This window comes from Equus quagga, chromosome 17 (genome assembly GCF_021613505.1).
Source record: "Equus quagga isolate Etosha38 chromosome 17, UCLA_HA_Equagga_1.0, whole genome shotgun sequence".
NCBI lineage: Eukaryota > Metazoa > Chordata > Mammalia > Perissodactyla > Equidae > Equus > Equus quagga.
In genome coordinates this window covers 45,082,028-45,106,801 of record NC_060283.1, presented here as the reverse complement: position 1 = coordinate 45,106,801, position 24,774 = coordinate 45,082,028, and the positions used below count along the sequence as shown (strand labels likewise).

The window sequence follows — 24,774 nt, the reverse complement described above, 5'->3', positions numbered from 1 at the left end:
AAGCATTTTCCAGTTTTCCTTCACAATTTTTGTCTTTATTTATTTTCCATAGAAAATATGTTAATGCATTTGGAATGGTTTTTAGAGAATAATTTGTAGACCAAAGTAATCACGTTCAAGCTATATTCCAGAAGGATTTATGTTTTGACCAGGCATTTGGAAGGAGGTGTGAACAGCCAAAATAAATATAGGCTAGGGTGGGAGAGGAGAAACAAGCATTTTGTTTCTTAGGTTTTAAAAATACATTTCATGCACCTGAGTTGGGTTTTAATTTTATCTCCTTTTCCTTCCCTTTTTCAAATTGTATGGAGAACAAAGTACCGTCAGATTTGGGATAATCAATGAAGACCTCGCTTCCTTTCTGTGAGCCTGGTCTTTTTAGTGTTACCTCAGCAACCAAAGAGTCTATATTGTTAAAATCTTTTAGTCAAAGTCTAAATTAATAATAACATCCTTGATCTTTAGAGGTCATTAGAGCCTTCAGACTTAGGGTCCATCCTTCTGGTTACCAATGGCAAATGATGGAACTAACGAGTGTGGTACGTGCACCAATGGATGACCCATAGGCTCTCGTGAGGACATGGAAGTGTGCCCTGGTCCTATCCACAGGGGACCACTGCAGGGCAAACCAGTCGAAGCTTGATTAGCACCCTCCTCTTCTCCTGCCTAATAATAACATCAGTTGAAATCATTTAGAGCTGATATAAGGACAAAAGGAACCCTAGTTTCTAGAATCACCCTGGGACATGATGAGGGATACGGACAGAAGAGATTGGTTGGAGTTGCTCTTCCCTCCCTCCATCTCCACTTCCCCTAGGCAGGGATCATCTTAGTATTGGTTAAATATGTACCCCTGCATCACACACAAATCCTGACACTGCACCCCAACAGTCCTTACCTTGCTGTTTGTTTTTATCAGCAGTTATTACCTTCTAACACATCATTATAACTTATTTATTATGAGTATTTATTGTCTACTCCTACTAGTAGATAAACTCTCTGAGAGCAGTGACCTTTAAACTGATGGGTCTCTATCAGCTAGAACATCGAAAGATTTGTTAAACTTATTCATAAGAATGAATGAAAAATGTCACCACACTGGAAAACTAGCTTTTTAGAAAAGCGAAAATTCTCTTTTGAGGAAGATTCTCTTAAGAGAACATAAACCTTTTCTGATCTTGAAATAATCTTGTGCATACACTTTAATAATTATGTAATACATGCAATTTTGTTCCACATCAAACATATTACATAGGCTAATACTAGCAACTGCAAACTGAACTTTAGTGGCTTAACAAAACAGAAATTTTATTCTTGCCCACGTAACAGTCCAAATGTGAGTGTTTATGGTGTGGAGTGGCTTCCTCCCATGTGATAGTTCGGGTGCCCAGACTTCAAAGTTATAGCTTTCCTGTTTGTGAGGCTCCTCGGTCATCAGTGTCCAGCTGGCTGAAGGGGAAAGTGATGGCTTCTTAACCATCTTGGCCTTGAAGAGACATACATCACTTCCATTGATCCCATTCCACTGTTCAGAACTGTCACGTGGCTCCACCTGGAGACAATACGATAAACAGTCTCCGGTTGGACAGCTACTTCCTAGGGACAGTTCTGCACTGTGATAGGGGAAGAATGAATTTAGATGAATTGTTAACTATCTCTGGTACATTTCATGGCCAAGCTCTCCCGTGGCATGCATTCTCATTGAAAGGCTATATTAGTGAGGTTTTACTGTCATAATAATGCACAATAACTAGAAGACTATAATGTTCACATCATTGTTGTTGGCTTTGCTTGGCTTCAGACTGTAGGTCAGGTTCAGGTCTGCTCCAAATGTCTCTCGTGCTGGGGCATAGGCTGAGCAGCAGCAGCACTGGGGCCATGTTTTCTCATGAGCATGATTGAAAGAGACCAAATCAAACCACATATATCTAAATCCTCTTCTTAGATATAGAATAGATGGGGTCTGCACCAACTTCACTGGCCAATGCAAGTCACGTGGCCAAGTTCAACAAAGTGAGGAAGACTATTTCCTCCATGGCATGTGTGGCATGATGGGAGAGTGAATGTCTGATGACAGATTACATCCCACACTTATGTTGAACAGATTCAAACATAAAACTGAAATTCAATATGGCATCTCAAACAGTTTCACCTGAGGCTAGAGGAGCTGCTGAAGTGAGAGATACTCAATATTCAGAGATTGCAGGTAAGGAGAAGGTATTTTGAAATGCCAGTCCTCAGAGCCAGCTTCTTATTTGCCTCACTGTAACTTATTCCCACTTCATGGACAAAGCTGTTTGAGCCCTAATATGCAAGAATCCCAACTTTTCTTCTATCCAGCATTGCCTTTGTGCTCCACTCTTTTCAGGCTAGTTCCTAGTTCCTGTGCTCTTCATGGACCAAAATCATTCTCCTCTCTGTGTCTTGGTTACTGTTATTATCAGCATGGTGAATGTCACCTGGAAGCCTTGCTTCTCTCCATCTCTCTAGTAGCTTCACCAATTCTCTGAAGATTTATTTGCCTTCTGGGCATTGATATCTTCTTTCTTCTCTGCACTATCCATATATTCACTCATCCATCCATCCTTTCAACCATTATTTAATGCCTACCCAGAATGTGTAAGCATTCTTTTAAAAAATGGGGATGTAGCAAGAATAAGAAAGAAAGAACCTCCAATTTCATGGAGCTTATGAGCTTATACTTTAGTAGGGAACATAGATACATGAAGCAAAACACAAATATGATTTCAGATAGTGCTAATACTGTGAATAAATAGAATCAGGGAAATGTGGCTATGTGAGGGGAACGAGCAATGTTAACTGGGTACTCAGGGACAGCCTTCTCAGTATTTAAGCTGAGAACAAAATGATAAGAGCAAAACAGCCATGCAATATAGTCAAATAGACAATTCTAATGAGTCACCATACCAAAAAAACCTGTCGAACTTCTTTTCTTTCTCCCCTGGCATCCATTTATCATATTTAAGTTGTTGGGCAGACACAAAAAGGGCCAAGTAGAATAGGCTAGGCTGATGGCCAGGGTCTGTAATTTGCTCAGTTATTTTAAGATTGGATAGAATTACATTGTTTGAAGTGTCTTTATTTTTCTAGCAAAGCTACAGTTGAGCAAATACGGTGGAATAATGTTGGCCAATGTGTTATAGTACTAATTTTTAAAATCTAAGGAAAAATGAACAAGCGTCCTCAGAAATATTACTTCCTCACCTGGTTTTCGTGCCCTGCCTCTGCACTGCTTTGGGTACTAGCTGACTGGATCTCATGGTGTGAGCTTCCAAGGGGGAGGTCTCATTGTGGAGAGAGGACTGACTTTGCCACACCAACGTATAATGCATTTTGGATTAAGATTAAGAACTAGCAATAGGGGTAATAAGTGAGGAGTTCAGATTTCTGCCCTTGGCTTTGTATTAGTTTCCTGTTGCTGCTACAACAATACAGACTTAGTGGTTAAAATAACACAAACTCATTATCTGATAATTCTGCTGCCATGAGTCTCATTGGGCTAAAGTCAAGGAGTCAGCAGGATTGCATTCCTTTCTGGAGTCTGTAAGGGAGAATCTTTTTCCTTGACTTCTCCAGCTTCTGTAGGCTACCTACACACCTTGGTTTATGACCCCCTTCCTCCATCTCCAAAGCCAGCAATAGCTGGTTGAGTCCTCATGCCACATCTCTCTGACTCAGCTTCCATCATCACATCTCTTCCTCTGATCACATCAGGGGACAGGTCCTCTGTTTTAAAGATTCCTAAGATTAGAATGGACTCATCTGTATGATCCAGGCTAATCTCCCCATCTCAAAGTCCTTAACCTTAATCCCATCAGCAGAGTCCCCTTTGTCATGTAAGGTCATGTATTCAAAAGTTCCAGGTTTTAGGACACGGGCATCTTGGGGTCTGCCATGATTCTGTCTACTATAGCTTCGCTTTAAATGACTGTGACTTCTACACACCTAGGAAGCCTCACCAGATAGAGCCATTCTTTAATGAGACTAAGCTAATTTCTGGGAAGGAGTAAGAAGAACAAAAGTGGTTTCTTAGTACCGTGGCGTCACTCAGCTTCTAACCAAGAATTTGGTACATCTGGGGCCTGAGTACTCTGTTTGACATGTTACCATGGAAAGCTCCAGCCTGTTTGGTTTTCGCAGTTGGAATTTGAGTCACCTCTTGAGGATGTTCTATGACAACCTGCAGAAATTGTTTTTATTATATTGGGAGGTGGAGGCTGTCTTTTCTTTCCCCTCTTTGTTTATGTTTTAGCATCATCCCCTTTCATGCTTTTGATGGATTCCAAATTGTTCCTGGGAGGAAACTCTGGTGATAATTCTAATTTCAGCTGCTCTTGCTCTGGGGACTGATTTGGGGCTTGTCTTTGATATTGTGCCTCTCTAATCATAATCCTGACTTTCTGAAATATGAGTGTCAGTAGAGAAAAGGCTTGCCAACTCCACTGCTCATTTATCACTGAAAGGATGCTTTTAAGGAAGGTCTTAAATGAAGGCATTGTACAAATGCCAAAAAAAAGAAAAAGTGCTATGTCTGGGGATTAGTGAAAGCTTCCCATTGTCTGACCTCAATTAGAAAAAAGCAGAAATATTTCTAAGGATTGCCTTTGAGATGCCTAAAGTGGCTTACCGGATGTTGGCGTTAACTCTCTCCTAAGCTGAAGCGCTTTGCCATTAGTGATCTAGTAACCTCATTTCTCTACTTCTTTCCAGAAATTCCTCATGAATTTATGTAGGGCCTTCTCCTCAGTGCCAATGGTTGGATTTAAACCTGCACTTACTGAAAGTGAGGAGGAGTAATCATGTGCAAAATTAACGGAAAGAACTTCAAAATTTCCAAAAAGACACATAAATATAAGATTAAAATGTAGGGATTGGAATGAAGTGGGATTTCTCAATCATGTTTTCATTATCACACTTATAAGGAGCTTCTTAAGATATATTTTTTTCTAATGATCCACCCATGAAATTATACTACCACTGAAATTATATATCTGTTGCTGTGCTGTATGTATATATGTTCTTGATACATGAAAAGAGTACAATATTTTGCCCTTAACCCAAGAATCAATTCTCATCCCCCTTTGGGAAGATATTTCCCCATTGCAAACACATGATATAAATTGAAGAGGAAGATTTTATTTTATCTTCTCAACTTTGTAATATTATAATTACTTATTTTAAGAGTGAAACTTGATTATATGAAGATCATTATATATACATGCAAAAAAGTGATAAGGAACAGCTATACTCCGCCAAATCATAGAAAAATAAATATTCAGAAATATAATTTTATAAATTATGACTATCTTTCTATGTCAATAGGTGTAGTATCATAACATTATTTATATATTTGCAGAGTACTTCATCATATGGTTATAATGGTCTCATAATTTAAGTACATAACACTTTTGTCAGATATTTATGTTGTTTCTAAATCGTTTGGAGAGAAACAACCCTGTGATATAGAGCCTTGTACGTATCTTTTCATACGCAACTCAATATTCCTTTGGGATCCATGCCTACAAGAGCAATCGTCCAGGTAAAGGAAATGCACTTTTCAAGGCACTTCATACATGATGCTAAACTGCTCACCCAAACAGCATGGTTCCTTTCAAAAAGCCATAATCGTAGCATAATTTGGATAGGATCTGGGTAATTGAGTGGTATCTTTCCTAACAATAAAATTTTGCATTTGCATCCAGATGATTGGGCATATTTTTAGAGGGTGTAATTGTTCAATTGGAACAGAAACTCTCTGGAGCAGGCAGGAACTGGAAGGAGATTTGTGATGTGTTTAGAATTTTACATGTGTAACTAGGCTCCGCAAAACTATAGGGGCTTTTGTGGACAAAGGGGCAGGGAAAATGGTTATTATCCAAGTTGTTGTTTGTTTGATCCATTCTAATTTACTTTCTTACTTTTTATCATTTTAAAACTGTCCACACATTGCATCTCAGCTTCTGTGAATGGATTTGCTGTAGAATTTTGAGATGGCAGAGATGCAGATGACAAAGGAAGCATCTTCTGAAAATGGTTTTTTGTGTCTTCTCATGGATTTATCAATTCAACAAATATTTATTGAGTGGCTACTAGATGACAGGCACTGTTGCAGGCCCCAGGGGATATAGCAGTGCCTAAAAACAAGTCCCTACCATCATGGAGTGTACCTTCCAGCGCAAGGAGGCAGACAATAAACAAGTAGACATAAACATGCAATATGATGGCAGTTAGTGATGAGTGTTATGAAGATAAATAAGAGAGTGAGTGGTGAAGGGGAGGAGAGGCGGGGGAATGACTATTTTAGATAAGCTGGTCAGAGCAAACTCTTTGAGCAGAAATGAAATGAAGTGAGGGAGAAAGCCATGCAGATATCTCAAGGAAGAACATTCCAGACAGAGGGAAAGGCAAGTACAAAGGCCCTGATGTTGGAACATGTTTGGCAATTAGGAATATGAAGGAGGCCAGTGTGGTTGGAGATGAGAGCTAGGAGGAAACGGATAGGAAAAGAAGCTGGAAATTTAGATGAGGGTTAATACATGGCATTATAAGACACAGTAATGATGCCACAGCTCTCCAATTTTGAATCATTCCAATCATCCATTCAACACATATCTTAAAGCTCCTGCTGTGTCTCAGAGCCCTGGCTGGACATTGCGTATATAAGGAGATGAAGACAGGCAGGGATCTCATGGAGCCAGCATTCTGGGGGGACACAAGCAAGCGTAGAAGCAATTATGGTTTATTGCGGTAGGGCTATCATGTGTGAAGTAGAGGACATTAGCTGGAGCTTAGTCACAATTCACCTAGATAGCTGTGTTACTGAGCAAGGGCTCGTTACCTAATAAGCATAGAAGCCAATACGGCACTGCTTTTGAGAGAAGAAAGAGCTTTATTGCAAAGTCTACCAGCAAGGAGACAGGAGGCAAGGCTCAGATCTGTCTCCCCAAGATGGGGACAGACTTCTACGGAGCTGGGAGTAGGAGTGGTTATGCAAAACGCTACCTTGGCAGAGTCTGTTTGGAGGGTGGGAGAGTAATAGTCTTATCGGTGTGCTACAAATCAAGGGACTTCTTACTTCTTATTAGCTTCCCCATAGAGCATTTTGTTCACATTGAGTTCTGAAATCAGGGAACTTTTGGTTCCTAGGTGGCTTGAGGTCATCCAACGACAAATTTTCCATCTTCTGAGCATGCTCCAGCTACATGACTTGCAACTTTTGCTTGCTGCTCCTGCAAGATAACTTTAATATTTTGCTATTGATACAGTAGGATACAATAGGGCCAGTATGAATTAGTCCATGATGCTTACAACTGTAATATAAAAATCAGTATATTTTTAATAAAACACTCTTTCAATAGTCTGCACATATCATTCCACTGTTGTATGTATTATGTTATTTTGAAATTAAATGTTACATTTCTGCTCACCCCAATGGATTAGGTTCTGGAATTAAGGGCGACGTCTTTTCACCTGTTTCCTTCGATTCAGCTCTGTGTCTGGAGCAGGCTTTCACCAAATTTGTGGCAATGAAAGTACAATGCAAAAGAAATCATTTAATTAAGGTCTGGCTTCCTGTCTTTTGCAAAGTTCTGGGCCTCGCTGGACCTTAGTGAAAGGATTGGAATGTCATGGAGAGCTCACTAGAAATCTGGAAGGCAAGGTGGGGCAGGAAGGAGTGGGAGCAGCAATTTAGATTACTGGGGCTTTTCCTCTGTATTTTGTCAGTTGTTAGTCTCACTTGCTGGTAAATAGTTAGAAATTATGTGTGTTTTGTTTCCCCTTTAAATGGTAAATTCACTGGGGGAAAGAACCGTTCCTGCTATTGCTTTGTGTGGGTGTATGACAAATGATACATAAATGAGGAAAACAGTTCTTCTCATTTGAATCTGTTCACAGAAATATGCAAAAAATTTCTAGAAATCCAGGGCATGTGGCTTCCTGCTCATTCTAAGGGCATTTGCCATATGTGTTCAATGTCTCAATTATCTCTGTGACTCAGGAATTTCTGATTGTTTCAAGCAGCTTGCTGGCGTAGCCCGTTGGAAAGCTCTTAGTCTCTGGTCTAAGTGCTGTGTACTTGATTGTACTTGACAATCACTAAGTGCTGTGATTGTCGTCAGAGGTTTTAAGGACCTGGGTTTGATTGCAAAGGATCCTTATCTCCAAGGTAACACCAATAACATTCCTATCAGCCGAGAACACTTTGTCTTCCCTGTTTGGAACTTTGTGCTATTTGAAAAGCAGCATAGGGGCAAATTTGCTTGAGAACGGTCAGAGTCTAGGAAATGGAAGAGGCAGCACTGTTCCCAATTACCCTGTGTATTTGTACCCACTGAGCAACCCAGGACACCACTCCAAACCTTGCTCCTGTTAAGATGAACTTCCCCTCCTGTGAGCTCCTTGCTTGTATGTTTCTAGCACCACCCTCCTTTGTGGTTGTTTTGTCTCTACTTAAACTACCGGCTTGGTTTGGGTAAACTCTGACTGCATCTTTTCTCTTATTTTAATTGTGACAAGCTTTTGCTGCTTTTCGTACTATGAGTTGTTCTTTCTATGTGGATCACAGACAGGATGTCTGATCATGAGACAAGGTCTACCCATTTATCTACTTCACTGTGAAATATTTCTGAAATGAAATTAATGAAAGGTGTTTAGAATGAATGAGCACTCTGAAAGTTTGCATATCTTTATTTGTAACTTTGCAAAAATTCTAATGTTATTCTAAAACAGGCCCTGTGCTAGAAGCTGGGGCCTCAGAGGTAAGGAAGACAAATGTGATTTTCCTATCAAGCGGAGAAAGAAGGACGTTAAATCAATAACACAAATAAATATGCACCTAGAAATGGTCACACAAAAAAGGGAAGAGTTTCAGGGGAGGTTATTTTTAGATTGAATTTCCAAGGAAGAGGTTTCTGAGTGAAAATCAGAACAAGACCTAAAGGTTGTGTAGGAGGAGACAGGGAAGTGAAATTCTGCATGTAAGAAGGGCATTCTGGGTATAGGAAGTGCTTGGCAAGAGAACCCTGAGTGAAGGCATCACTTTTTTGATCTGAATCACTGGAGGAGAAACTTCTGACTGCAGAGAGTTATCAAAGGGGTGAGCACTATAAGATGAGGCTGAAGAAGGAGATGGGAGCTGCATTGTGGAAAACCTTATTACCCTAATAATTATGAGAAGGCATTGCCACGTTTTGAGCAGGAGTGGGGGACTTGGTTCCTGACATGGTCAGAGATAATTGATTATAGTACGGTAGTCCCCCCCTTATCTGCAGTTTTGCAACCATAGACAAAAATATTAAATAGAAAATTCCAGAAATAAACCATTCATAAGTTTTAAATTGTGTGCCGCTCTGAAAAGTGTGATGAAATCTTGCGCCATCCCTCTCTGTCCCATGCACAGTGTGAATCATCCCTTTGTCCCTAGTATCCACACTGTGTCTGCTGTCTGCCTGTCAGTCACTTAGTAGCTATCTCAGTTATCACATTGACTGCTGTGGTACTGGAGTGCTTGTGTTCAAATCACCCTTATTTTACTTAATAATGGCCCCAAGGCACCATTAATCCCTTACTGTGCCTAACTTATAAATTAAACTGTATCATAGGTATGTATGTATAGGAAAAAACATAGTATATATAGAGTTCAGTACTATCCCTGGTTTCAGGCATCCATGGGGCAGACTTGGAATGTATCTCCCACAGATAAGGGGGGACTACTGTAATTACAACTTTATATATACAGGATCGAATCAAGCATGCTGACCATTTTCATTATCACAAAGAAATCATTTCTGACTGTATAGGAGATAGATGATAGACAGACATATAAGTGTATATATACATATGTGTACATGTGTTAAACATATGTATATATGCATGTCTGCATAGATATACATACATATGTGTATATATACACACATGCATACAAATTCAAAATTGAGTTTGAAAATATACTTTGAGATTAAGTTTAGAGTGTTTCTCTAAATTCCCATTATTATTACTCAAAATGTCTATGGGTTGAAGTTTAACTTTTAGACTAAGATTCCAAGCTGGTGTTGAGTTAGATGTTTAAGGAATGACTTGGGGATAGAAAAAGACTCACAGGGAATAACCTGAGGACAATAGTCTGAGAATAATGCAGACTGGCTAAACCATAATGTCCCTCTCTTTCCTTATATTTTAGGCTAGAATTCACATCATTTTGATGACTTTTATTATAAAGAAAAGAAAATAAACCTAAATCTAAAACTGAAACCAAATGATAACCTCTGCAGTTGACGTAACTATTTGAATAATGAAAGGCTAGCTTCACAAATAGCCCCATGACTTCATCCAAGGTAAGGAAGGCTGCAGTCTCCTCCAAGATGTTGCTTTGCGTGGCCCACAGATGGCCTGCCGGTTCAGAGCTCTGTCTCTGAAATTACTGTGGATTGAGCAGAACTGCCAAATAATAAAAGAAAGAAAAGAGCAAAGCTGATCTAAGGCCTTGGGTTCAATAGTTAAGCCTTACACTCGCCCATTGTCTGGTACTTCTTCAATCGGTGTTGTGGTGTCAGGAATCCTTAAGAACTCAGAACCAAAAAAGATCAGAGTCTGTTTCCTGTAATCAATGAGATTCTGGCCTGGGTCAGACCACCCTGGCCTGGATGGGACCATTTCCCCATCTGAATTTAGATAAAGGTAAATGGAAATTATATAAAAGGCCTACTAAAGAAGAATTATAGAGTCATCAGGGTAAATAAAAATTATGCACAAAGAAAAGGAAATCCTTTCCTTTTCCAATCCTACTCTGCAAGAACAGAAGGTACACTACATAGAGATAATGGAATATCTATAATATCCAAAGCTGAATCACATGTTCATCACGTGCATGTGGCATAAAACTTTAGGATGTCCTCGAGATGAGCTGCCTCAACTTTTGGAGGCATTCTCTCTTTCTTTAGAATCTAGTCATGCTTTCCCTAAATTTGAGAAGCACGGAGGAACCCCAAATTTTATTTTGCAAAACCTGAGGGGTAAATCTATGGTCTGGAAAAAACGGGGTTTGAATGAGAGGTATTCATCTGTTGAGTTTTCTACATTTCCACACATATGCTGTGATTTACATTCTTTATTTTCTCTTTTGTTTTGGTTTTAATTGCATTTTTAGATTAAAACTCACCCAAGGAACATCATCATCTTTTTTTCAACTTAAGCTGATAAGAAACTAAGAATGCCAACACAGAAATAGTAATGTCTAGAAAATTCCAATGCCTATATAATGTTAAAGGAAAGATTACATCTTTCAAAATAAATTCACTTCTATCATGAGAACATACATAGGATATAAATCTAATACAGAAGGAAACTGAACTATTGATCTCATAGTTCAATGAACATAAAATCCATATTTACTTAGGCAATCACTCATTTTACAATTTCCCAGAACTGGTAGGATCTCTGGTATTGGCACCATTAATTTTTATAGCTCAGTGCTAAATAAATGTGAACTGTGTGTGAAACCATTACATAGTTTCCAATGTAGTCAGAGAGATTTTTTAGGAATACTGATAATAATTGATAATGATATTGGTTATACTTTTTAAGCCCTTCCTGTGGCCAGGAAGTATGCTGAATACTCCTGGTATAGTGTCTTTAAATCCTCACAACATCCTGTGAATAAGCATCATTACATTTATTTAGCAGTTGAGTTCAACGAGGCTTAAAGAGATTAGAATTGGCTTTCCTAAGGTTATACAGTTACTAAATTGAGATTAGAATTCAGGCTAATCTGATTCATGGAAGAGTATTGGTAATGTTTAAAAAAATTTGGTTAAAACACCCTTAAGTATATATTTGTAAAACAAACATGCACCATCATCTATAAAGGGAAATTATTCTTTGACAGTATTGTAACCAGAGTCGGATCACCTGGATTCAAAGCCAGTTTCTGCTACTTGGGCAAGTAATTCAATTTCTCTATGACTAAATTTCAATGCCTGTAAAAAGGAGTTTGTAATAGTTTTACCTCATAGGGATGTTGTGGGGATTAAATGAAATAATCTTCCTGAAGCACATTGCCTGACACAAATAATGCATTTGAAACATGGTAGATATAATTATTATACCTATTATTAATTCTTATTACTTCTACTATATTTCTGTTAGAGAAGATGTTAGCACACATCAACACAACTTCAGTCAAGTTGAATGAAGTGTTTTATGACTCTGTAATTTCATGCTGCTTCCTCTGTGATCTCAGATACTTAAAAAGATCACAAACATTTCTATCTTTCTATCTCAACCAGGACAGACTCACAAAGGATAATCCCCAGTAGATTGTATCTATGGAACTGCAGGGTTTCAGCTTCTACAGAGTTGACTGCCTGAGGGACAAGGGAAATGTTCCAATCGTTAATCGGATTTTTCTCCCAACTTACTTTCTCTTAACATAATATCCTCCTGGGTTGAATCTAAATTAACGGAGCTTCTATTGGGTGCTCAGCATCACACATTTTCCATGACTACTTTCTTGTTGTCATGTGTTTTTCCTCAAGGCTCAGGAAATTAACTTATTTGGTAACTTGTTTTCTCTGCAGGTAGAGATGCAAGTGATAGCTACTGTGAACTTGCAAAGCTGATGGCTTCAAAATATTTGGGCAAAGGGATGAAAAAGTTATAACCAGTAGTTTAATAACTCAGCTATCCCTCTGTTTGAAGTATGTATATTGCTTTCCTGGACCTCCTATGAATCATTTGATTGACTACTGGGTGGAGTGATTTGTATGTATAAATAAAACCATCCAGAAAGTTCTTGGTTTGGGGAACCTGTAGCAATATAGACATATGGTTTTATTTAGTTAGGTTCTTTTCTTAAATAAAACAAATCTTTAAGATGAAGTACTCCTGAAAACTCTAAGGTGATCAACTTTCATTAAAAAAATAAAAGGAAGAAGGAGGAAAATCTGAAGGAATGTATGAGAAAGAAGATTGGAAATTTTAAATCATTATGCATTGGTAGTTTATTATCCAGTGAACAATTATTTATAATAATTATTAATCAAATGCCTATTGGGAGCAAGTCCCTCTGTTAAGTTTGTTGGGCTTTTAAAAAGATGAATTGCTTCTGCCTTTGAAAAGCTCGTAGTCTTTAGGAGAGAGAAACTGATAACCGAGTACAAGGTAGAAAATGAGGCCAGTCACAAGAAAGAAATAGGTGAAGCACAAATGAGAAAAACTGAGAGGAAAGAGAGGAGGTGATGATACGTGAATTTGGCCTTAAAGGATGGGAAGGGTTTTGTTTAGCTAAGATAGTGGAAGAGCAGAGGAATATGTCAGAGCAAAGCCTTCACACATACACACCTGAGAAGTGTGGGGAACAGTAGGAGTTTGGTTTGCCCAGAGTGAAGGGGATATGCAAAAAGCCAAGAGGAAAAAGGATGGAAATTGTGTTTGGTCAAGACGGGAGGTCTGGCATGCTATTATAGAAGTAAGAATCATACTTGTTGTGGCATTAGTGGTAGTAGAACTTTACTGTTACAGAGACATCCTGGTATAGTGTCTCTTTCATACACAAGAAGGATGAGGGTTATAAAGGAGTTTTAGAGTACTTTTCTGTTTCCCACATTTGTGACATTGTTTCGAATGGCTTCCCTATATTAAGTTTTGTATCAACAAAGAAAGTTCTTTTTTTAGGAAATGGTTGTTATAACCCCAAAATTCATGGTCTGGAATAGTTCTTACAAAGTCATTAGAGCTTAAGTGTTTTATACAAAGCAGGATCTAACTTGTGAATTCTGTCTACCCTGCGTTCCTTCATTCTCCCTTTGAGCTTTCCTTAATATAAGAGAACTGAAAGAGGACCAATGTAATTCCTCAGTTAAGTTTTCTGCCCTTCCTTTTTTGCAGGTAAAATATTTAACCTACTTCAATTTCTACCAGTGGATAATGTTGATATTTCTCCTTAGACTCCTCTCTCATCCACACTTGCATTTCTCTGGCTACTGTTACTACCCTTCACATGACTCATCATCTTCCTTCTTCTTAATTCAAATAATGTCTAAGACAATGGCAGATTATACGGGTATTCATGGCTCGTTAGGGTCAGTAGAGAATACCTGAACTCCTGCATACTGACTCTAAAAATGCCAAAGGTCTACTGTTCACTCAAAAGTGAACAGATATTTACCAAGAATTTGTGATGTTCTAGTCACTTTACACAGATGATTTAGGAAAAATCAAAGCAAATGGGGAACCGCTGTTCTCATGGAGAGTATACTCAAGTGAGGAAGAGGAAAATACATACACAGCCACGTAGATGCTTACATAGTCCAGTTGAGAAGTAAATGAAGGAAATATTCAATGTGATATGGATGGTCATGGAATACTTCCCTGAAGAAGCGACTTTCATGCTGAGATGTGACTGCCATGAAGAAGCCGTCCTTGCTGAGGGATGTCAAGCAAAGACTAGAGCTGGACAGTAGTTATATAGGCAAAAATAGATTTTATTTAGGACTATTGCAGTAGGGGAAAATAGACCTCAGTACAGAACCAGGCTTAACTCTGAATATGGCATGGGCAACGGGAATTCACAGCCAAGGAGCAGGGTAGAGGTAGGTGGATGGAAAATTACTAAGAGGAAACATCAGGAGTAAGGGGGCTTCCAACTAAACTGACCTAATAGGATTCTTGTTGAAGACAGACTAGGGTGATCAGACATCACCTGGGGGATGATGGAGGATGAAGAACCTGATAAGATATCAAGGGTGATCAGATATTGAGAGTAGGGGATTCTGCTTAAACTTATTTTATCTGGATTATTAACTAAATTGGATTTTACAAGGAAGCACACAGATAGGCCCAAAGGAAGGTTCAGGAGGCTGACTACTGTTTGGTCAAACAAAGAATTTTTTGCAGTTATGGAACCTACTATTTCAGCGTACTTTGAACCGGGAGCATTCAACAGTCCCTCTCCATGATGGACGCATTGCCTCCGGTTCTTTTCTCTTTTCCTTCTAGACTTATGTAAAGTATGGAATAGCAGGTGGAATCTGAGAGACTGCAGTAGTGTAGCCAAGGAAATGCCCACAGCACAGTCACCATTTCTGTTCTTTACAAGTAGGCTATGTCTAAAGGGCATCCCATGGCTAGAGCAGGAGGAGAGAGATTGGGAAGCAAGATATCGCCCTGGGATGAAAATATAAAACTAGACATTTTATGATAAACATTGTGAACAGAGGGTGGTATCTCCTTGGGAATGCTGGCTGCCTGGCTGGACAGATTCCCATGAAATGGTGTTACTGTGGTGAGTTTGCCCTGGTATAGTACTGACCTTCAATCTATAAACTCAGAAACTCCATATCAGATGTCTAGAGTAACCAAGATGTCATAGTAGCCAAGCTCAAAAGAGATGGATATATGTTTCAGTCTATTTGGCCTGCTATAGCAAAATACCACCGACTGGGTAACTTATAAACAATAGAAATTTATTTTTCACAGTTCTGGAGGCTAGAAGTCCAAGATCAGGGTGCCGACGTGTTGTGTTCTAGTCGAGTCTTAGGTTGTAGACTGCCGATCTCTCATGTAGCTTCACATGGTAGAAGGGGTTAGGGAGCTCTGTGGTGTCTCTTTCCTAAGAGTATTTATCCCATTCATGAGGGCTCCATACTCATGAACTAATCACTTCCAAAGGCCTCGCCTTCTGACACCATCACATTGGATGTTAAGATCCCAACAGGTGAATTTGGCAGGGACACAAACATTCAGACCATAGCAGTATGGGAAACCAGCATTCTACTTTGCTTGTTTCTAATGAGAAACGTGTGCATAATATTTTGGAAATCAAAGTTATTAAAAAGTTACTTGATGAATCTGAAGTTAGAAAAAGAAGGACTTATAAGACTTATATGTGTAGTAGCTTCAGGCTCTCATAGCATGTGGGTCCATCCCCACAACAGGGATGTAACAGAGGACCAGATCCCCTGGGCACTGCTGTGGGGGGCCACTAAGTTTTGGTCTGTGATCTGCTGTTTCTATGTTCCCTGTGGCTGGAAAGCTCCCTTTTGGTTGTTCTTCCTTTACTTATGTTAATACCTTTCACTCTGATTTCAGTCTGGTCTTTTTGACCAGAAAGTATGTAATCTCTTTTTATATCTCTTTTCTGAATCATCCTGTGGAGATTTTATAATACTCAGAAGACAATCTTACTTTCTTAATTTCTCTATTCTGGAAGGATGATTTCTGTTTCCTCAGGGTGCACGCTGTACTCTAGTTCTATGAAAGTAACAAAAGCATTTTCGATGAGATATCCATGCAAACAGGAAATTAATTTTGAGATTTCTTAAAGTTGTCTGTTGCTGTGCAATAAACCAACTCAAAATGCTATGGCTCGAAACAGCAACAACTTATTGCTTATTATTATTCTGTGAGTTGAGTTGACTTGACTTGTGTGGGTGGTTCTTGTACTCTATGTGACATTGGTTGGGTGTCTCATTTGGCTATATTCAGCTGGCAGTTGGGATGGGTTGGAAAGTCCAAGAAGGTTTCACTCACATGTCTGAACTGTCTTTCTCTTCCATGTGGCCTCTTCAGATGACTAGCTTGAGCTTCCTCATTGCATGTTGGTCTAACAGCTCTTACATGGCAATTGGCTTTTAAGATAGAGGAAGTGAAAGCTGTCAGTTCTCTTAAGTCCAAGACTCAGATATCACTCCTACCACATTCTAGTGGTCAAGGTATGTCAAAATGTTTGACATACCTGATTTGAGGAGAGGGAGACAGACTCTACCTATTGATAGGTGGAAAGCATACAAGTAGGGAAGGAATTGATGGTGGCTATCTTTGAAGAGTGTTTACTACAATTTGCCTTTCTAGCCACAATATTTCCAATAGGTAAAATACTCTCACCCTTTTGCTCAAACTCTCTTGTTTCCGTGTATTACAACATCAGCTTGAAATCCTAGATTTCGTCATCTAAATCATGCTCACATGCCATGGGGCTCCTTGAGTGCAATTCCTCATATGAAAAGGCCTTTGAACTAAAAGTACAATTTATCTGCCCTATAAAACCTGACACAGACTGGCAGGTCAGGAGCAGGAAAATTGCAATGTACGGTCCTGTTCAATAAAGGGGGGCTGGAGGTTGGTGAGGCACATAGAAGTCACTGGCTCTTGGTGAATCAGAAGTCCAGTTGCACACACGTGCCCAGTTCTCCCTATTCTGAGGGTAGAGAATATTGATTGATTAGGACACAGTTCTGCTCTCTGGTTTTGGCTCTCTGTGGCTCTTGGCTTTGCTCTCTGAGCTCTTAAATTTGCTCTCTGAGTCATCCTTTCTTGTCCATGAGAAATGACCTCTATCTAAGCTGTATCTGAGTAGTTTTCTCAACTCCCTTCCAGCCCTGGAAAGTTTGGGAGCCCAAAGCTTTTTAAATTTAAATGTGAACAGTCTCTATCCCTTTTAGTCAAAGTTGACAAAGCTCCTTTACAATTTTTGTGGTCTTCCTATGAATCAAATTATACTCTATTTCATTAAGCAAAAGACAGAAACACAAATTGTTTTGAGACAGGCCTTTCTCTCCTTAGGGTTATGGTCAAGATGCTGTGGGACAACACTTCTAAGATTCTTTAAAGATTCTTTCAGTTCACTATCTTAAATCTTTCAGAGATCTCAACAAGGGATCTTACAGCTACCCCCTTAATCTGATTTTCACCTGAAGACCACACTTTAATGGCAGACCTCTAGGTTTGACCTTTGCCTTGAGGCCATTTTTTTCTTTGAAAACCTTTTGCTGCTTAGAGAAGGCTTCAAGGCAAATCCTGTGTTGAAACTACAGTATGTCTCCCCTTATCCACAATTTTGCCTTCTGTTGTTTCAGTCACCCATGGTCAAGCACGGTCCAAAAATATTAAATGGAAAATTCCAGAAATAAACAATTCATAAGTTTTAAATTGCATACCATTCTGAGTAGTGTGATGAAATCTCTTGCCTTCCTATTCAGTCCTGCCTGGGACATGAATCATCGCTTTGTCCAGTGTATCCATGCTGTATACACTACCCACCTGTCAGTCACTTAATAGTTATCTGGGTTCTCAGATCGACTGTCACTGTGCTGTGTTCAAGTAACCCTTATTTTACCTAATAGTGGCCCCAAAGCTCAACAGTATTGATGCTGGCAATTTGGAAATGCCAAAGAGAAGCCACAAGTGTTTCCTTCAAGTGAAAAGGTGGAAGTTCTTGACTTAATAAAGAAAGAAAAAAATCATATGCTGAAGTTGCTAAGATCTATCGTAACTTTTATTACAGATATTGTTGTAATTGTTCTATTTTATTATTAGTTATTGTTAATCTCTTATTGTGCCTAATTTATAAATTGAACTTTATCATAGGTCTGTATTTAAAAGAAAAAACATAATATATATAAGATTTGGTACTATCCTCAGTTTCAGGCATCCGCTGGGGGTCTTGGAACATATCCTCTGTGGGTAAGAGGGGCTACTGTATTTCCTTTCATTTTTGCTTGAGAACTAAATAGTTCCTTCCATAGTCCCCCTATTTCTCTTGCAATCTGTTACCAATCATGGCTAAAATAAGCCAAATGACACTTTCACATTCTTCCAGAACTCTCCCTAGTCAGGTCCACAAATTCATTAGGTATATTCTATATTTTCTACATTACCACAGGCAACAGTCTTGCCAATTTTTCACCAGTCTCTAATACAGCTCTGGCCTCCAATAGCATTTTTTTCTGGCCTCCAATGGCAATTTTCTCACCAACTTTCCAGCCTCCCAATAGAATAGTTTCCTCACTGTCCTTCATATTTCTTTGCCACCACCCAGTCCTAAAGCCAATGCACAAGTTTTAGATTTTTGTTACAGCAGCACCATACCTCTGGTACCAGTTTCAGGTATGTATACACACACAACAAACTACCCCCAAATTTAGAGACGTAAAAGCAATGATCGTATTGGCTCATAATCCTATGGGTCAGGAATTCAATAGGACACAATGGGGATGACTTGTCATTGATCCACAGTTTCTGCTATCTTACCTGTGATGGCTCAAATAACTGGAGAGGTGACTAGGACAGCTTTACCAAAGTCGTATGGCTGGGATTTCATTTTCATTATTGATTGAGTTTCTTGATTCTTTTTCCCCTAGCTAGCTTGGGCTTTCTCACAGATGAAGATCACAGAGATGGTGAGTTCAGAGTAGTCAGACTTCTTTCATGGTGCCTGGCTTTTTTGGGGAGCAGATGAAAGCTGCCATATTCAAGGAGAGAAGAAATAGACTCCACTTCTTGAAGGGTTTAAAGTATGCATATACAGGAAGGGAAAGAATTGATGGAGCCTTCCTGAAGAGTAAAAACCAGAGATTTTCTGCTTTAGGATTGTTCAAACATTCTTCATCATAACCTATAAGAGATATGTGAGATCTAGGAAATATCTATAAATAAATATTGTTTCCAGAAACAACCTTTTCTCCCATCATATGAAATGTACTCGTATTTTCTAATCTATTTTAATCCATTTTCTCAAAATGTTGGGTACCAACTCCAACTTATTTTATAACTAATGGGTTGAGATGAGCAATTCAAAAAACCATGATTCTGATTGAAGTCTCTTATTATCCATATGAAAAAACTGAGTATAAATGAAAATATACTTCAAAGTAATTGGCCCAAAGTTATGCAGCTTAACTGAGGCAAAAAAAGAGACTAGAATCATGTCTTCTAGCTTAAGCCAAGACTCGTTCAACTTCAACACCACACTGTTGAGTCAGTTCTATGTTTAATATTGTTTGTTTCCATCTAAACTTTGATCTGAGTTCTTTGCTGTCATTGTCGCCAGATTGAGGACAATAATACAGGTCCAACAACTTCAAATCCAGTCCTTTTTGTACATTATCACACTTTCTTGGTCCTATCGTAAACAGACCAATGGCATTTGCTACTCCCATCCCTTTACAAACACCTTCATTTAACAAAATGAAATAGAAAAGGAACAATTTTGTGGATGGTATTGTGGAGCTTGTGACTGTGAAAATAAAAATATCCCTCAAACCCTTGGAATTTTGAGTTGTGAAAAGAGAGTTATTGTGAGCAAAATTCTGCTGAAAGTGGGAAATGTGTCTCTCACTTTCCAGAGTCAGCCAGTTCCAGTATCGCACAGTGTGGACATTACTTTTCTTTATTGGACTCTCATTTCCTGGTTTGAATTACCTATTTAAATATACCTCTATAACTAGAGCTACAAAATTATGTTTTTCTTATTATAGCATGGGCTGAGAAGACCTTTAAAACTGATGCTTTGTGCCATATATGAAATGATGAATTGCAGAGCTTTACTCCCCTATTGGTTTCCTTTGTTTTAAAAGAGATAAAAGATTGGATTGATATTATGAAATTTTAAATTTTTCTTAAAAAGTATTGATAAGGAATTTATATTTCTTTATCAGTAATATACAAAGTTTGGGCTGAGTAATCTCTATGATCTCTTCAAATTCTGGGATTCTGTGGCCAAACAGACTTTCCAGGAAGGGAAATACTGACCTGTGTTGTGTCTCATTTTTCCTCTTCTTGAGTCAAGAACATTCACAGATACTAAAGGATGGTTTTACATTACATTTTTTTTAATAAGGGAAAAATTATTTCAGAAGGATAGGTTGACAAGTGACATGGTGAATTTCCAAAATTAACTGTGAAAGACGGATCATCTGGGCATGACTGAAAGCCAGGCATAACCTTTGTGCTCAGATATCTCATTTCAAAAATGTCACTTTCTGCTTATTCAATGCTGCTGTCATTATACTATTTTAAGCATTAAAATTTGTGTTCTGGAGCTGAACAGGAAATATTGTTTCTATCTTTGGGCTTATTAGAAAGAATTTAAAATTCATTCAAGAGCAATAAAAAGTTACCTTTTTATTATGGTCGAATTTCGTTAAATGTTGAAATTTGCAATGCAATTTTCCTTGTCTTTTATCAGCAGCATTTCAGCATCTATGTATATAGATCAAGACTATTTTTAAATACCTTCTAAAGAAATGACTTTTTAAATGTGAACTTTTCTTTAAGTTTTAACCCTAGAGTGAGGTTAAAGTAGAATAAATTATGTGACAATGTTGCTTAAAATTTCAGACTTTGCTTTATACAGGTCAATTTAAGGGGGGACAAAAGCATATGTGACAGTTGAAACAAATTTTCATTGCCCTATGAATTATTTACTCAGTACTAGGACTAAGGTAAAACTAGATGATAAATGGCAAACGGAGAGAAAAATCAGTTCATTAGAAAATAAATCGTTTCCTCTTCTGATTTTCCAGAAAGACCCATGAGATCGCAAGTGGGGTGTGGAATGGGAAGTAGATATTGTTTGGAAAAACAGTCTCCCATATTGAAGGAATGAATCTGTTTATTCCTCCTCATCATCTGTAATTTACTTAAGATTTTACTCTCTAAATAATCCTCAATACTCTCATTTCAAATTTGGATCAATACAACAGAAGAGGACCAGGAAACAAAATGGACTTGAGTTATATGAATCTGCCTGCATCAGGCTCTTCTCACCACATAGGAAGAGGAGAGGGAGGCAGCTTGCCTGGGTAATGAAGGATTGCTTGGGCATGGTTGGCTGAAGAAATGCATTGGCTGGTGGGCAGCAAAAGAGAGTGGAGCAGGGAATCAAGATGCCAAAGCAAACACCACCAGCAAACTAAAAACATCCAGAAAATGAGTCAGCATCCAATAGCATGTACTTTGGCATGGATCAGAGGCTGGAGAGTCAGATTGAGAAGAAGAACCAGAATAACAGGCCATTTGGTGGAAGAGTTCTCCTGAGTGGGTACCTGGGTAGAGCATCTCTGCATTCAGCTTTAATATGTTCTTTGTGATGTGGTTTCAGGGGATGAGGAGGTAGAGGGCAGAGGAAGGTGAAAATTACATTTAAAAGACTGGAGAGGAGTTACATTAATTCTTAAAATAACAAAGCTAGTTAATGTATTCCAATGTGTATGGATGAAATTAAAGTGGGTGCTCATGATTCAACTGTACAGGGTGTTGACGTAGGGCTCAATAAATATACTGTTGTCTAGGTCAGCTTGGGTTGCCATAACAAAATACCATAGACTGGGTGGCTTAAACAAGAGATATTTAATTTCTTACAGTTCTTGAAGCTGGAAGTCCAAAATCAAGATGCCAGCCTCTTGGGTGAGCTGTCTTCTTGGCTTATAGATAGCCACCTTCTCACTGTATCCTCCCATGGTGGAGAGAATGAGAGAGCAAACACATTCTCTGGTGTCTCTTCTTATAAAGGCCTTAATCCCATCATGAGGACCCAACCTTCCCGTCCTCATCTAAACCTAATTGTTTCCCAAAGCCCCGTCTCCACCAAGGCCATCACATGAGAGGTTAGGACTTCAACATGCGAATTGGGGGTGAGGGGGAGGGGCACCATTCAGCCCATAGCAGCTGTCAATTTTGATCATCTCAGAGTTACCATAAGAGTCACATGTTATATTTTATTCCCCTTTTCAGACAATGTCTGTACAGTCGTGTGCCCCATAACGACATTTCAGTCACTGACAGACTGTATATACGATGGTGGTCTCATAAGATTAGTACCCTATAGCCCAGGTGGGGAGTAGGCTATACCATCTAAGTTTGTGTAAGTACATTCTATGATGTTCACACAATGACCAAATCACCTAATGATGCATTTCTCAGAATGTATCCCCATCATTAAGCGACGCATGACTGTACACATCAAAATAATTAATAAAATACTGCAGATCTGAAAGTGATTAAATGCTCATGCCACGTAATTTTACAGTTATACTTGGTTTGGCATTGAAATTGTCCTCACAATACAAATGATTGTTCAAATTCCTTCTTAATGAGTAGTTGGTCTAACTTAATTCTAACTGTATTATGTTCTAGAATAGAAACTCCTTTGTCTTCAGTCATTTCATAGATAAGAAGGGTCTTTATTTCATTTTTTTCTCTTTCCTTTTGCAAACAAAATGAAGTATTATTTGCTTACATTTTTACATTTGAGGGTAACCTAAGCATTGGTCTTGCCCATTCCAAAGGCCACTTTCTAATCTATGGGGGAAGAGGGATGTTGGCTCCAGATTTGCTCATGAGGCTGCTGCTTCCCTGAACATCATGCCATTCCCAGCTCTACTCTTGACCCCTCACTGCCTGGTAGTCCTGGGTTATGGTCTCCCCTCGATGCTTTGCTGTTACCCAGCCTTGGGCTCAGTAAATGCTTGAATTCTGCCTATCCTGTTATTTTCCTCCATACAACTACTGGAGTCTAGGTAAGAATATCAGATTTTGGTGAAAGGTTAAAGAAAACAAAAGTTAATTATGATTTAGGAGGGAGAAAAAATGAAATCTTATTCCAAGTACAATTGTTCTCATATAATGAGTTATCCATCTCATGCACAAACATTAATTCCTAGCTTTAGGTTAACTCTCCATTCACAGACACCTTGTCAGTGACAAATATTTTCCCAGAGTCTGAGTTACTTAGTACTGAGTACTGAGCCTAGAATGATACCCTGAGGTGGAGGATGGCAGGAAACAAGCTTCAGAAGAATAGTTTGGGTGAGCTTTTTCTTCTAAGTCCTGACTCTTTCAAAGGCCCTTTAGTCCTAAGTCAATATTTTCATTGATCTACAGTGTTACTTCATTTGGGCTGAGATTTTTGTATGTACTCTGATGATTTATTTAAATCATATGAAAATTAACATACACAGGAGATTTCAGAACCAGTCAAATTTATGACCAGTGGGACATACAAAAAGGAGCTGTTGCTTACTTTGGGTCCCCCTTAAAGAATTGTCTGAGTAGTTTTCACCCCATATGTATCCAGGTTTTTCACTTTGGGTACTAAAAAACTCCACTGCTGTATCTCCCTGGAAAAGGACATCTAGTTTTTCCAAGTATGGGTTAAAGGAAAAGTCTAGACACATTAAGAACCTTCCCTTCAAAAAGCTGTTTGATTATAGTCGGTAGAATTATCATCATGGGCACAATGGAGAGGAATATTTGAAAGTAGGAATGGCCTAGAAAAGTGAGAGACATAGCTGCTTCTAGAATATTCCATGGGTTCGCTTTCTCTGAAGGTGTGATTGATGTGTAGAGCAGCCGCCCAACTAATCTTTGCCTCTCCTTTAGTAAGTTTTAGAAAAGCTGCAATCATAAGTATTCTAGTTGAAAAAAGAACAAAGGCGACTACAGGTGTTTCCTGATTTGTGCTTTGAGACACCCCCTGCCCCCACCCCTTAAGGCTGCAAATTAGAGAGAAGCTTATTTTCTCATGGTTTTACACCTATAAGCTGTACTGTCAGCTTGCATTATATGCTACCATTTACCACAAGCAACTGCATTCTACCACATTGCATAATAATGATAATCATTGTAATCATATATCAACACAATGAGATAATGAGATAATAACAAGACTCCAGGACCTTCCTTGCATGCTAAACAATTGATTGCAGTCACAGACGTGTTGCCAGCCTGTTCTACCCTACCGTATAGTGTCAGAAGTTTATGCTCCATCATGAGGGGGGCTTCCAGCCAGCTGTGGGATGCACTTGCACACATATCTGTTGTGAGTTTCCCATAGTTATTCTTGAAGCTTACACATCAATGTCTGGATCATTCTCTTGTAAAACTCTTGAGGGGGATCTGATGAGTCAGTGGAATAGATCTAATAAATTCATTCCAAGACAGCCTTTGGGATATCATAAGAGATCTTATGAACGAAAA

General features: G+C 38.8%; 1 protein-coding gene across 1 annotated transcript in view; it reads left to right on the top strand.

Annotated features, from left to right (window-relative positions):
• The window catches only part of NYAP2 (neuronal tyrosine-phosphorylated phosphoinositide-3-kinase adaptor 2), a 242,254-nt gene that overhangs the window by 118,156 nt on the left and 99,324 nt on the right, over nt 1-24,774 (top strand). The gene's annotated exons all lie outside the window — the stretch shown is intronic.